The sequence below is a fragment of the Mus musculus genome, chromosome 7 (assembly GCF_000001635.26).
Source record: "Mus musculus strain C57BL/6J chromosome 7, GRCm38.p6 C57BL/6J".
Taxonomy (NCBI): Eukaryota; Metazoa; Chordata; class Mammalia; order Rodentia; family Muridae; genus Mus; species Mus musculus.
The window spans coordinates 61,044,529-61,058,889 of NC_000073.6; the positions used below are offsets into that span (position 1 = coordinate 61,044,529).

General features: G+C 34.0%; 1 long non-coding RNA gene across 1 annotated transcript in view; it reads right to left on the reverse strand.

Moving 5' to 3' along the window:
- Positions 1-14,361, reverse strand: part of A230006K03Rik (RIKEN cDNA A230006K03 gene) — a 301,385-nt gene that overhangs the window by 34,264 nt on the left and 252,760 nt on the right. The window contains exon 4 of the long non-coding RNA NR_168893.1: positions 10,729-10,888. This is a non-coding gene — a long non-coding RNA (RIKEN cDNA A230006K03 gene). The remainder of the gene's footprint in view (positions 1-10,728; positions 10,889-14,361) is intronic.

Sequence of the window (14,361 nt, forward strand, 5' to 3'; positions counted from 1 at the left end):
TATATATGAAAATTAAATAGTTTAAGAAGACTCTATGTACTTGTTTTTACCATTTCATCAGAATTTCCACATTTCCTAGGTTAAACTGTGTATGTTATATAAATTTATATTGATACATTCTATTGTGACTCAATGTTTCACCCATAGGAAACAAGGAAAAGTTCTATCTGATAACTCTCTGAAACAGAATATTTTTAACTGTCTTTATACCCATAAACAAATTTTAACTCTCACCTTCAGCAGAGTTTATTTTCCAGCACCAGAAGAAAAACTACTGCATAGGTAAAACTGCACAAAATTTAGAGTGGTCTGTCTAACCCAGACTGATGATTCCACAAATTACACCAATGTAACAAGGCTCAGACAGTATTACAGAATGTGGGCAAAAGATTATAATATCTTGCAGAATAAGAGAATAGCTGTTTGGAAAATGTCTTTTGTGTAATGTACACAATCTGCATACATAAAATCTCAAAACCATAGGTTCCTAAATATTAACAAAATAACATGACAATCCATATAGTAATCTATATCTGTATAGCCAGGCAACCACCTAATTCTGTACAGTATTTCAGAAACACAAAAAAGTATGAGCTTAGGACACAAACATCTATTAGGAAGAACTCTCCAGTTTGTTATATAACAGAAAATAGTTATCATTAAAAGTACACATTCACACAACTAAAACTATCTATTGATCACCTTTCATTTATGTATAGATAGATAGATAGAAGATAGATAGATAGATAGATAGATAGATAGATAGATAGATAGATAGATAGATAGAAATTAGTGAAATGGAATAAACTTTAAAGGGATACAATACAATAAAATATGTGGGCATTTATTTCCATATATATATATATATATATATATATATATATATATATATATGCTGTCTGATCCCCTACTTAACATTTATATTAACATATGTAGAATTTCACCAATGATTTATTGGGAAACAATTGAGATTATTTTCCTAACTAATTAAACCAGGTAATGGGCTATTTACTGTACTGTATATGTTGAGACCCAAATTTTACCACAGATTATTTATCCATGGCATTTACATGGCACTCACATACACAGTTGGGCTTAATATTTCAGTATTTACATGGCTCACATAATCAAGCCTTTTCCTAAGGTGACATAAATCTATATTTGAGTTGCATAGAAGTGTAGGGACATACTGATGCTCATGTACTGTTATTTATTGAGGGGCTTTGAAGAATCAACAACCCAACAATAACATCACCATGTCAAACTAGAGGGAGAAATTTCCAAAACTCCTCAGTCATAGATAAAAAAGTATAGGAAATTATTCCCTACTAAGGTAAGGGGAATCAATACTATTTAGGATTCATCCCAAGATAGATAGATAATAATTAGATAATTTAATCTACTTCCATTTTGCAAGCCAGTTAGAGAGAGAGAGAGAGAGAGAGAGAGAGAGAGAGAGAGAGAGAGAGAGAGAGAGAGAGAGAGGTATAGGTATAGGACTAGGTATAGGTATAGGACTAGGTATAGGTATAGGTATAGGTATAGGTATAGGTATAGGTATAGGTATAGGTATAGATATGCTAAAAATTCTGTGGTGTGACCCTAACTAAGCAAGTGAAAGAACTGTATGCCAAGAATTTCAAGTCCCTGAAGAAAGAAATCTAGGAAGATCTTAGAAGGTGGAAAGATCTCCCATGCTCATGGATTGCAATGATTAATATAGTAAAAATTGTCATCTTGCCAAAAACAAACTATAGATTCAATACAATCTCCATGAAAATTCTCACTTAATTCTTCATAGAGTTAGAAAGTTAAATTTGAAAATCCATCTGGAATAACCAACAAGCAAGCATATCGAAAACTATTCTCATCGATAAAATAACTTATGGGAGAAAAACCATCCCTGACCTCAAACTGTATCAGAGAAATTGTGATCAAAATTGCATATTATTTGTACAGTGACAGACATGTGGATAAATGGAATAGAAAGGCAGACCAAGAAATGAACCTGCACACCTATGATTACTTGATCTTTGACAAAGAATCTAAAATCATCCAGTGATAAAAAGACACACTTTCAACAACTGGTGCTGGATCACCTGTCACACAGCATGTAGTGACAGCACATCAATCTAATCTCATGTGCTTCTACAAAGCTCAAATCCAAGTGAATCATGGACCTCCACTTGGAACCACATATTCTGAAACCACAGAAGCAAATTCAGAGACAAATTTGGAACGCAGACTGATGGAAAAAACATCCAGAAACTGCCCTACCTGGGTATCCATACCATATACAGTCATCAAAAATGGACACTATTGTAGATGCCATGAAGTGTATATTGGCAGGAACCTGATATATGTCTTTGAGAGGCTCTGCCAGTGCATGACAAATGCAGACAAAGATGATAGCAGCCAAACATTTGACTAAGCATGCGCTCCCAATGAAGGTGTTATACAAAAGCCTCCCTCAGATGTTTGCAACCCCATAGGAAGAACAACAATATCAACCAACCAGACTCCCCTAGAGCTCTCAGAGCCTAAACCACCAACAAGGAGTACAAATGGAGGGAACTATGTAGCAGAGGATGGCCATGTAGTGCATCAATGGGAGGAGAGGCCCTTGGTCCTGTGAAGGCTTGATTTCCCAGTGAAGGTGAATGAGAGGTAGGGAAGTTGGGATTCGTTGTGTGTGGGAGAACACACTCATAGAAACAGGGAAAGGGGGGATGTAAAAAAGTGTTTGCAGGTGTGGACTGTGAAAGAGAATATCATTTGAAATATACATAAAGAAACATCTAAAAAATGAAAAAACAAAACAAAAACAAACAAAACACCTGGAGATACAGATGTGATTATGTGGAGCCATGTCACTTAGCAAGGATATATTCTGACAGTTATAAAGAGACAATCTTGTCAATGGGTGAAAATTAACATGTGATTAATACAAGGAAAGATGGCTATGTGCTACTGAAAATCAAAAGAAATAAAGAAATTAGGGAAACAATACCCATCACAGTAATCACTAATAATATGACATGTCTTGGAGTAACTCTAACCAAACAATTGAAACATTTGCATGACAAGAACTTCAAGTTTCTCAAGAAAGAGATTAAAGAAGATCTCAGAAAATGAGATATCTCCCATACTCATGGATTAACTTAATATAAACTGCTATCTTGCTAAATGCAATCAACAGATTCAGTGCAATCCCCATCACATTTCCACCACAATTTTTCACAGACAGGGAAAGAGCAATTCTCAATATCATATAGAAAATCAAACAAAGAAGCAACAACAACAATAACAAAAAAAAGATGGTGAAATAATTTTTATAATTAAAGGAACTTCTGAGGAACTCACTATCCCTTACCTCAAGTGGTAATATTATGCACTAGTGATTAAAAACTGCATGGAATTGGTACAAAGGCAGACAGGTGACTTAATGGAATAAAAATGAAGACCCAAAAACAAATCCACACACTTGTGTACAGTTGATCTTTGACAAAGAAGCCAAAAATAAACAATGGATAAAAGAAAGCATTTTTAATAAATGGTGTTATTTTGTCAGTCTGTGTTAAAAATAAAAAAATAAAAGATCCACATTTGTCACCTTGAACAAAGCTCCAGTTCAAGTGGATTAAGGACCGCAAAATAAAACCAGATACCCTAAATACAATATAATAGAAAGTAGGGAAGTGCCTTCAACTCAATAATGTGGGGTTTGTGTGGGGGGTCCCTAAACACAAGGAAAATATATCAGATTCTAATATCAAGAATTGATCAATGGGACCTAATAAGACTGGAAATCTTATGTAAGGCAAAGGATATTATCAATAGGACAAACTGAAAATCTTACAGATTGGGAAAAAATTCTTCACTAATCCCACATCCTTTAGAGAGGTAATATCCAAAATATATAAAGAACTCAAGAAGCTAACCACCAAAAATCAAACAACGCAATCAAAAAATGGGGGTATAGAAATAAACAGAGAATTCACATCAGAGGACTATGGAATGGCTGAGAAGCACTTAAAGAAATGTTCAAAGCCCTTACTGATCATGTAAATGCATATAAAAACAACACTGAGATTGCACCTTACGTCTCTCAAAACCGCTAGACAAAAATGTAATTGAGGGAAAAAAAGTATGATAAAAGAAAAAAAAAAACATTGTCCTCCTTATGCATTCGAGAAAATAAAAGTATATCTAGGTTCAGGTTTAAAACAAAAACAAAAACAAACAAAAACAAAAACAAAAACAAAACAAAACAAAACAAAACAAAAAAAAAAAAAAAAAAAAAAAACCTCCGGAAAAACAGCACATGATGTCAATGAAGTGGAGAAAGTGAAACACTGATCCATTGATGGTGGGATTACAAGCTGGTACAATCAATCTGAAAATCAATCTGGAGTTTCCTCAGAAAATTGATAATAGATCTAACTGAAGACCCAAAAGATTCTACACCATGCCACAGGGGCATGTCTTCCACTATGTTTATAAATGGTCTTACTTGTGACAGGCAGATGATGGAAACTGCCAAAATGTTGCATAAGGCAAGAATTGATACAGAAAATGTTGTTCTTTTCAAAATGGAATATTACTCAGCTATTAAAAACAAGATTATTCTGGGTGAAGTAACTCAGACCAACAAGGACATGCATGGTTTGTGCTCATTAATAAGTGTATATTAGCCAAACTGATATTATCCATTATACAATACAGAGACTCACGAAGGTTAACAAGTAGAAGTGCCCAAGTGAGGATGCCTCAACATTTCCTCGGAGGGAGAAAAAAACAATCACAGGGGTCAGCGTGAGGAAAGGACCTGTGTGGGAGACATTACAGAGAGGGGGGAAAACAGAATGTGATTAGGTATTAGGGATGGGAAACCGGAAGTGATGCCCTGAGAGCCAGTAGATTGTATGACAGAAGGTATCTTCAGGAGGTAGTAGTAGGGGGTATCCAATAGAATGTACCAGAGACCTGGGACTGGATGGATGCTCAGGACTCAAAGGGAGGGTGTATAGATGAAGTGTCATAGAGTGTGGAGAGAGAACTTTTAGAGTTTACCTCAAGTAGAAAGGCAGGATGTCAATCGGTGTTGCCATCCTACAGTAAAAAAACTCTGAACCAGAATTGTTCCTTTCTAAAAGAGCTAAAGTGAGAAAAATGGAGGACTTGAGGAAAAGAAGGTCCAGTGGCAGGTCCAAATTGGGGTCAAGCTCAAGAGGAGGCTCCATGACCTGACACTATCACTGATGCTGTGTTCTGTTTACAGACAGAAGCCAAGCATGGCTGTCCTCCGAGGCCCAGCAAGCAGCTGGAAAAGTCAGATGCAGATACTTGCACCCAAGAAATGGACAGAAGTTGGTAACTCTTGTGGTTGAATTAGGTAACACTTAGAATAACATGAAGAGGAGGACAATGCCATAGGAAGACTAGAAGTTTCAACTAACCTGGACACTGGAGATCTCTCCCAGGCACAGAGCCACCAACTTGGGAACATACACTAGCTGAGATGAGGCCCGTGATCTATATACAGCAGAAGACTCTGGCCTCAGTGAGTTAAGAAGCACTAAACCCACAAGAGACTTGATTCCACAAGGAGTGCAGAGGTCTAGTCTGTTGGGGGCTCTTGGAGTAGGGACATCTTCTCAGCGAAAGGGGAGGAGGTATGCGATGAGGAGCAGTCACAGGGCAGAGTGGGAGGGGTACACTGAGTAGAATGAAAAAATGATAATAATAATAATAATAATAATAATAATAATAATAATAATAATAATAATAAATAATAAAGAGAAGCTGGGTTAGTCCCTTGGGAAAGCAATTACTTTTTAAAGTATCAGTATAGATCCGTGGTCTTAAAAATAAATAATAAATAAAGATGCAGAATTCCCACTGAGATTCGGAATTAATCCATTTACCATACAGTATCTCTCAGTGACATATTGGTAAAGAAATAGTTTGAGAGGTGTTTCTTAATAAAAGAAATGTTAACATATGTGCATATTCTCAGTAACTCTGTGTTTATGTCAGTTTTTGGGCTGCACATATGTCTCTATGAACGTAGCATTTAATTTTTTTCCTTAGGTGCAAGCAATATTCTTAAAATATGTTTTGAATAATAAAAATATGAATATTGTGTGTTAGGACAAATCCACTGCATTCTCTAAAAGGAATTGCCCTCATTAGGATCATTCTACCCAGAATTCATAAGCTTTCTATCATTAAAAATAACTAAGTTCTACTGTGCTGCCTAGATGAGTTGAAGGGAGTGCATTCCCATATACAATAGTCAATGAGGAGGAGGGACTTTTAACTGCTTTCATGATGCTAAGGCAATCTCAAATGACTACCTCAGGTGGCTATGGGTAAGAGGGCATCAACCCCTCACACAGGCTACTGCATGGCATAAAAGTATGCTGAATGAACTCTTAGCTCCTCATCTTTCACAACTACCACTTGCTTCAGGTGCTAAACATGTGATGTTCAGGGCAGTCTCTTTTGTGTGCTGCAACCAGCAAGGGGCGGGGGCAGATTTCTCTCTCCCTCTCATGACCTGGTATAGCTTTCCTAAAAATCAGTAATGGAGTGTAATGCTGGGGAGGAACATCATCCCACACTCTCACTAATCCGTGGCAGACAAGTGGTGGTTTCAGCTCTCTCAAACTAATAATCTTGGGTCAGCTCACCCACATTTAATGGAATATGGGTAGAATCTCAGGGCACGAATCCAGGAAAAAGTAATGACTCTTTATCTTAAACAGCCAATGAAATTTAAGAAGTCAATCAGATAAGCCTTTGACTCCATGAGTCTTGCTTCTAATCATAATGCGAGTGTGGCTGGCTGGGTATAGTATAAGAAGTATACAAGCATTGGCAGATCTTTGCAATTGATGGAGTATACAAGGTATCAAGAAATCAGATGGAGTTAATGGGGAGAAAAATGAATTGATTTAGAAGAAAAAATAGGTAGTACATATAGGTTAACAAAACAGGGTAATATAATAATAATATGAACTCTCTTACTTAACATACCTATAATAAATAGATATGATTGTGTAGATAATCATATACTCTTCAAAAAAAATCCATGTCTGAACAGAAAATGTGTCCTAAAATGCCTATAGATAATCTAACAAATAAATACAGAAAAATAGTAACAATCTAAATACAGTGTGGAGCACAGTCAGCAAGTTGTTTGAGAAAACATCTCCTGTTCCTAAATCTCTGGGGTCCCTGTGGAATAGGATCAAGAACTATGGTAAAATCCATGATATAAAGCCATTTGCTATAAGATTATTTTATTTAGAAATGTCAGTTTTCATACTAATAAAGATGATTTTCAAAAAATTTTAAGTACTTAATAATGCTGACAGCAAAAGATACAGTATTCCAGAAATAAAAACAACCAATTGGTTATCTAAGAGAAAAAGATGATTCTTAAAAGCATACAGCAATACCCTTATAAAAATTATATGGGCTGTATTTACATTTTCTAAAAATAAATGTGTACCTGTGTTCAGAAATATGCATGTTATAATAATTAAATGACAACAAGCAATGTATATGAAAAGGAACAAACAATATTATATTGAATGGTAGGAGACAGTAATGGGAAATAAAACTGTATTGTAATCTCAAAAACAAAGAGAAAATTAAAAATTAAAATTAAAAACATTTAAAAATTAAAAAACTCATTTCCAACAAATAGAGGTAAAATGAAATTGTACCCCTCACCCATCATTGTGGATGCATATAACATAACATTAGACTGAGCATGTGGACCCAATGGAGAAGGTAGGGCAAGGACTGAAGGATCTAAATCGATTTGGAACCCCATAGGAAGAACAACACTATCAACCAACCAGACACTACAAAGCTTCCAGGAACTAAACCAACAATTAAAGAGTACACATGTGGGGACCCATGGCTTCAGCTGGATATGTAGCAAAGGATTGCCTCATAGGGCATCATAGTGACCCAGGGTAGGAGAATGCTAGGTTACTGAGGCAGGAGGGGATTGGCAGATTTGTGATCACCTTCAAAATGTAGGGGGGGCGTGGGATAGGGGCTCTGTTTGTGGGAAACTTGGAAGGGTGATAACATTTGAAAAGTAAATGAATAAAATAACAAAAAATGGGAAAAAAGGAAATATTTCAAGGCTAATACAGGTACCTTTGAGTTTATTTGGGGAATTTTACAGAGCATGTTTAATTTGTTATTTTCAGGACGGTGTGTGTTCAGAAAGAGGCTGCCCAGGAAATCATTACCAAGCAAGGATGATGAATTTCTTAGGGTATAATGGCAGACCAAGCTTCAATACTTGTCCTTGGTCTTTATTTTCTTGCCTCTTAAAAGGCTACACTAAGAATATGTAGATTTACCTACGATAAATTCAATATGTAGACTCTATAGTACTAATCTTCTGCCCTTTCTTGTCATTTAATGAAGGGTTGGAAACAAACTTCAAGCCAAGCTAGAGTATCTATTTACTATGTGACACAGATGATTGACCTAGATGGCTACTGTTTGCCTAAGGATAGAGGACTAGACAGTAACTTGATATATTCCTATATATCTTCCTTCTTTTTCAGATCACATTTGATAAAGATTCTCTTGAGCATTAGATGATGTTAAATAAATGACTCATGATTTTCACACTACAGTGGTTTACTGAAAGCTGAAGCACATTTTCATAGCATTGCCACTGAAAAATCCTTATTGATAATCTGATGGCTTTATTTAAGTACAAAGCAAAGGTGAGCAAATGATGAAACTTAAGAAGTGGACACATGAATTAATAATGGACATGGAATATAATAATAGCTGATAAGAATAAAAACAAATGTAGAGTATTTTACCATGTATTTCATGTGACCAATGAGTACCAGGTGTTTCTTCATTGGAGACAATGACTTCTTTTATCACCAGTATTTGTATAAGTGACACATAAAAATAAACATAAATTTAAAAATAAACATAAATTCTTGCCTCCACTTGAATGGCTATTTAATCCAATAAGAACTTTTTTATGTAAAACATTTGTACTTTGATTGAACTTGATGTCAGGTACACATCAACTGGCACTTCTAACTGTGAAAAATGCAAGTTTCCAAAGTGACTTGGATTTGAGCTTATTGGTCTTTTAGTAGTACCTAAAGCAGATATTTGAGCTATCTCCAAACGAGGGTATACTGTTGAATAGGCCTATATTTATATATCCAAAGTCCTCATTCATAACTCTCAGAAACCTGAGAAGCAGAACCTCCTTTTCATTTAGTAAGTAACCAATAGTTAACAGATATTTTTTCACTCCTCCAAGAAACTGAGACTATGACTACTACAAAGGTAGCACATTACTATCACTGTCATCCATAATTTAAAACATTAAAACCTCAACAACTATCTGCTTTTGTATGTGTGTACTTTCCCCAATAACAGACAAAGGCTATTGAAATCATTCACATATAACCTGTTACATACAACTTGTTCAATACACAATAAATCTTCCAAAATTTCTAATAATCATCTCTATTTAACCATTTTCAAAAAAATTCTGCTTAATCATTCCAATGCACATTCATTTCCCTTCAATGAGCCCCCAAATCTAATAAATCTTCAAAGTTTAGTGTTATGTGATATATATATATATATATATATATATATATATATATATATATATATATATTACTTAGCACAAAAAATATAGTTATCTATAGAGTTACCAGGGCAATAGAGATGAAAAACTGAGTGAACACCTTCACAAAACACTTTTTGTTCTAAACAAATATTAGCAAGTCCAAAAATAATGAGATTCTGACATTTAACATAATCCAGCCATGGTATAGCATGATAGATTCAACCTATTAGCATCAATTGATTCTTCCACAAATCAATATTTATATAAAATTCAATGCAGCTGAGCTCCTAGATCATGCACAAGAACAGAAAATTAAATTTCATAAAATTACCACAGAAAACACAAGAGCCACATGTGTTTGATATCAAATAAACACAATTGAAAAAATATTCAGTGATACTAAACAAATTAAATAACACACATACTATGACTCATGGAAACTGGATGGTAGCTGCAAAGCTTAGTATTATAAGATTCAAATTTAAAAACAAAACAAAACAGAAAACACATTTATGAATGGTAACCATTTGATTGGACTATCTGCAAACTCTTTGCTTTTAATGTCCTTAGAAAATGAAGTATGCACGTATGTAAGGATGAACGTAGAACTTAGTTTGTTAACAACAAAAATGGAATCCTCATGTTAGAATTTGGATTGAAATGTAACATAAAGCATAAAAGTCCTTTGATGTTAGCAAAATGATAGTAAAGGAGAATAACAGTGTTTGGGTTTTAGTACTCTCAGAGTGCAGTGGCTTACAAGTTAAGGTAATTTCAGAGAATGTTCCAGAAAGTCTCATGGTGCCAAGTGAGAACTGCTGTCCTGACACAAAAATCCTTTACAGGTCTGATTCCCTAAGGCATATTAAAGAGCAACAGGTCTCCTGTCTCTGTCAGATACTGAAGGCTGACATAATTCTCTATCCTTGCCGATGAAACAGAACTCAAAGGCCGATAGATCTTAAAACTGAATGATAGATCTTAAAACTGAAGCAATGACCAGAGGCAATAACAAATACCGTGCAGAGCAAACAGGAGCAGTTTCATTCAGAGCAGGAATGTGAAGAATCATAGTAAGTTACCTGACCATGATGACGTTTTCTTTTCATTTTCTTCTGCACTCCTCCTTCTGGAAAGAACAGCTTGTTGTCAATTTACAACAGGAGCCTCGTACGAGCTGAGACCATTACTGGAAATTGTTTATGTGGATAAATTTCTTTAGCTGTGGTTGACTCTGACTGGCTGAGTATACGTAGGAAAATAGAGAAAAGGTTTGGGACCAATCAGGAGAGAGATCTCAAAAATGATAAAAAAAAAAGGCAAAATCCTGTTGTTACCATGGAGATTTTCCCATCAAAGCTCCTCCATCTTTTCTTCCCTGCTCGATGCCTGTTGCATCAGAAATTTAAAAAAAAAAAAAGATGCAATAGGAGATAGGAGAAAGACTATTATATTATATTAAAGAGTATTATTATTATTATTATTATTATTATTATTATTATTATTATATAGTTAATCATCGGTTTCTGGCTCTAATTAAATACAGAGAAAACTGTCTAGTAATGCTTGTGCCTTTGAGCCTGTGTCTGGCAATGTTACCTATAATAAAGCCTCCATTTGTGTCTAGGGACAGCTGCCTGTAATCACTCTAGAGCTGCACCTTTGTAATCGTTCTGTCAGAAAATCCTGACAAGCTTTGTTTATTTGGACATCTATAATACTTTTTTCAAACATCTATGCACATTACAATATACAAACAATGCACTTTGATTATCTAAAACCATAATTGTGTCAATTTTTATCAAGCTATTTACCACATAACTCACTGTGATACACTGTTATAATCATAATCAAATATGAAAAAGAGTTTATTTTAGAAAAAAAACATATCCAAAATCTAGAAAATCTGCAATTTCTTGGTGTGCATACCTCTGTGCAATTTTTTTATGCAGAGAAAACATCGTGTATAATATATAGTGCCTCTTTGAGAAATTATAAAATTGATATTAAGATATCGTCATTTTGTAAACATTTCATGTAATATTCATAAGTCACATAATGTATTAAACATACAACCATTACACATAATACATTATAATTACACACAACAACTATAACTAATAATCCATTGCCACTTAGTCTGATGTCTTTTTAATACCCACTGAGCTGATTTAACACTGTGATATGTGCTCAGATGCAGAGAGATCTATGGGAGCATAAGTTGCTTCTGTTACTAATCTTCCCTGAAAAATATTACTTTCCCTTTGCAAGCAGTTCATCAAACGCCAGCAATTACTACAGGTTTCTTCTGTCCCAACTCTGATGATTTCCTGTAAAGTTATCCTCATATTTCAATTTTAGATTATGCATATTTGTCTGAAATTTTAGGAGATATTACTGTGTTTGTGTTGTTCCTCTGTGAGCAGCAAATGTGTAGCTGGAGACAAGAAGCACCCACGACTCTCTTATACCATCCATGTCACAAGTGAGCAAACCTTCTGACAAAATACACTACTCCATTGAATATACTTTCCAATTAACCTAACTTACATTCCTTTGGGAAGCAGTTATTTGTAAAAACAGGTTCAAATGTATACCATGGTTTTCATTTTGCATTGCCCATTGTTTGTTAATGTGTGAAAATTTATTATTGTTTGATGTACTATATGCTCCCAAATAATAAGGTTAGAATACACATATTCAATCATTAGTAAAAGAATAACACATGTGAAAAGTAAGAATTATCTCACTCCCTTTTACAGTGCCCCTCTTCCTATTGGTTCTGAATGTTTAAGTCCTTTTCAACACAACCCTCTTGGTGATATGTCCCCCATTTAATTCCATTTATTTAAATTCTGTTTTGAGTACTTGTGTGTGTGTGTGTGTGTGTGTGTGTGTGTGTGTGTGTGTGTGTTTGTTTGTTTGTTTGTTTATTTTGTTCTTCTCTTTGTGGTATGGTGTTCCAATCTTAATTTTTACTACTTATCTACTGTGTAATATCTGTTATAACAAACAGTGTGAGAGAAATTTTGAAAAAATAAGCCAAACCTATATTACTTCACATGTCATATAATGTTATGAACTACTTTTATAGTAACCAAGTTTTTTTTGAGATTTATAAATTGCTTCATGTTATGAACGCCATATATAACACTCTTGAAAAAGCCAAAGACCAGAAAATAAAAATGGTATATAACCTTATCCTCAACCAAAATCTTTTTATTTTTGATAGCTGTTGGTGAGAAATTGTTTTTTCTTAATGAAATGAGGCTGTGGACATTAGCCATGTTTCTCTACAGGGTTCATGCACAGGAGTAGTTATTCCACATGCACTAAAATCCATTTTGTGTATTTAAAAATTATTTTACTTTGACATTTATTTTTAGAGGGAGAATCCATATTAATATCAGTATTTAGGTAGGAGGAAGGATCTGGGAGCATTTGTGGAGACAAGTTTATATGATCAAAATATATTGCATGAAAATTTTAAAATAGATCTATGTGTAGGTTTAAAATGGAGTAGAAAGAATTTGTGATATTCAGTCTTTTGTGTGCTGTATTTATATATAAATATTGATGAGATGTTACTTGCACTTAGAAAATCACAATTTTAATCACAAATACATATGAAAATAAAATAGTATAATAAAAGTTTATGTACTTATCTACAATTTCACAATAAATATTGCTGAGATGTTACTTGCATTTTGTAAAATCTCAACTCAATTTTATTCACAAATATGTATAAAAATAAAATAGTATAAGAAGTATTAATGTAATCTTTTCTACAATTTCATCATAGTTTCCACATATCGTTGGTTAAATTTTGTGTGTTATCTAAATTTAAAATGGTATATTCTGTTGTAACTCAACATATCAACCATAAGATACAAGGCAAAGCTCTACCTGCTAACTCTCTGATACAGTGTAATTTCTAACTCTCTTTATGCCCACGAACAAACTTTAACTATCATTTAAAGCAGAATTAATATTAATAATTTTGCAGCACTAGGAAAATGTTATGAACATGAAAGTGACACAATAAAATAAGTGGGTGTCTTTCCATTAGCAGAGATAGAAAGACTGTCTGACCCTCTACTTAACGTTTAAATTTATATTAACCTATGTAGAATTTTACCAATGTTCTTTCAGGGAAACAATTGAGATTATTATGCTAACTTATGAAAATAGGCAATGGACTATTTACTGTACTGTGACTTGTGACACAAACATTGCCACAGAGAGTCTTTATGCAGCACAAATCATGGCACTAGCATAGGTATAGTGATGAGCTCACATTTTTTTACTTCCTTTGATTATCTACTTAAGCCTTTGCTTGTGGTGACATGAAGCGAGATTTGAGTTGCAAAGAAACTGTAGGGACATACTCATGCTCATGTTCTGTCATTTACTGAGGGGTCGGAAATATAAAATCAAAATAAAACAAAACAAAACAAAAAGAAAAAAACAATAACAACAACAAAACAAAACAAAACAAACAAACAAAAAACATCACCATGTTAAACTTGAGGGTGAAAGTTTAAAAAGTCATCCCTCATAGATAAATAATTACAGGCAAATAATCCTTACTAAGTTAAGTGGAATCAATACTATTTAGGGATAGAAGATCTAATCTAAGTCCACTTGCTGAGCAGTATATATATATATATATATATATATATATATATATATATATATATACGAATATATATATT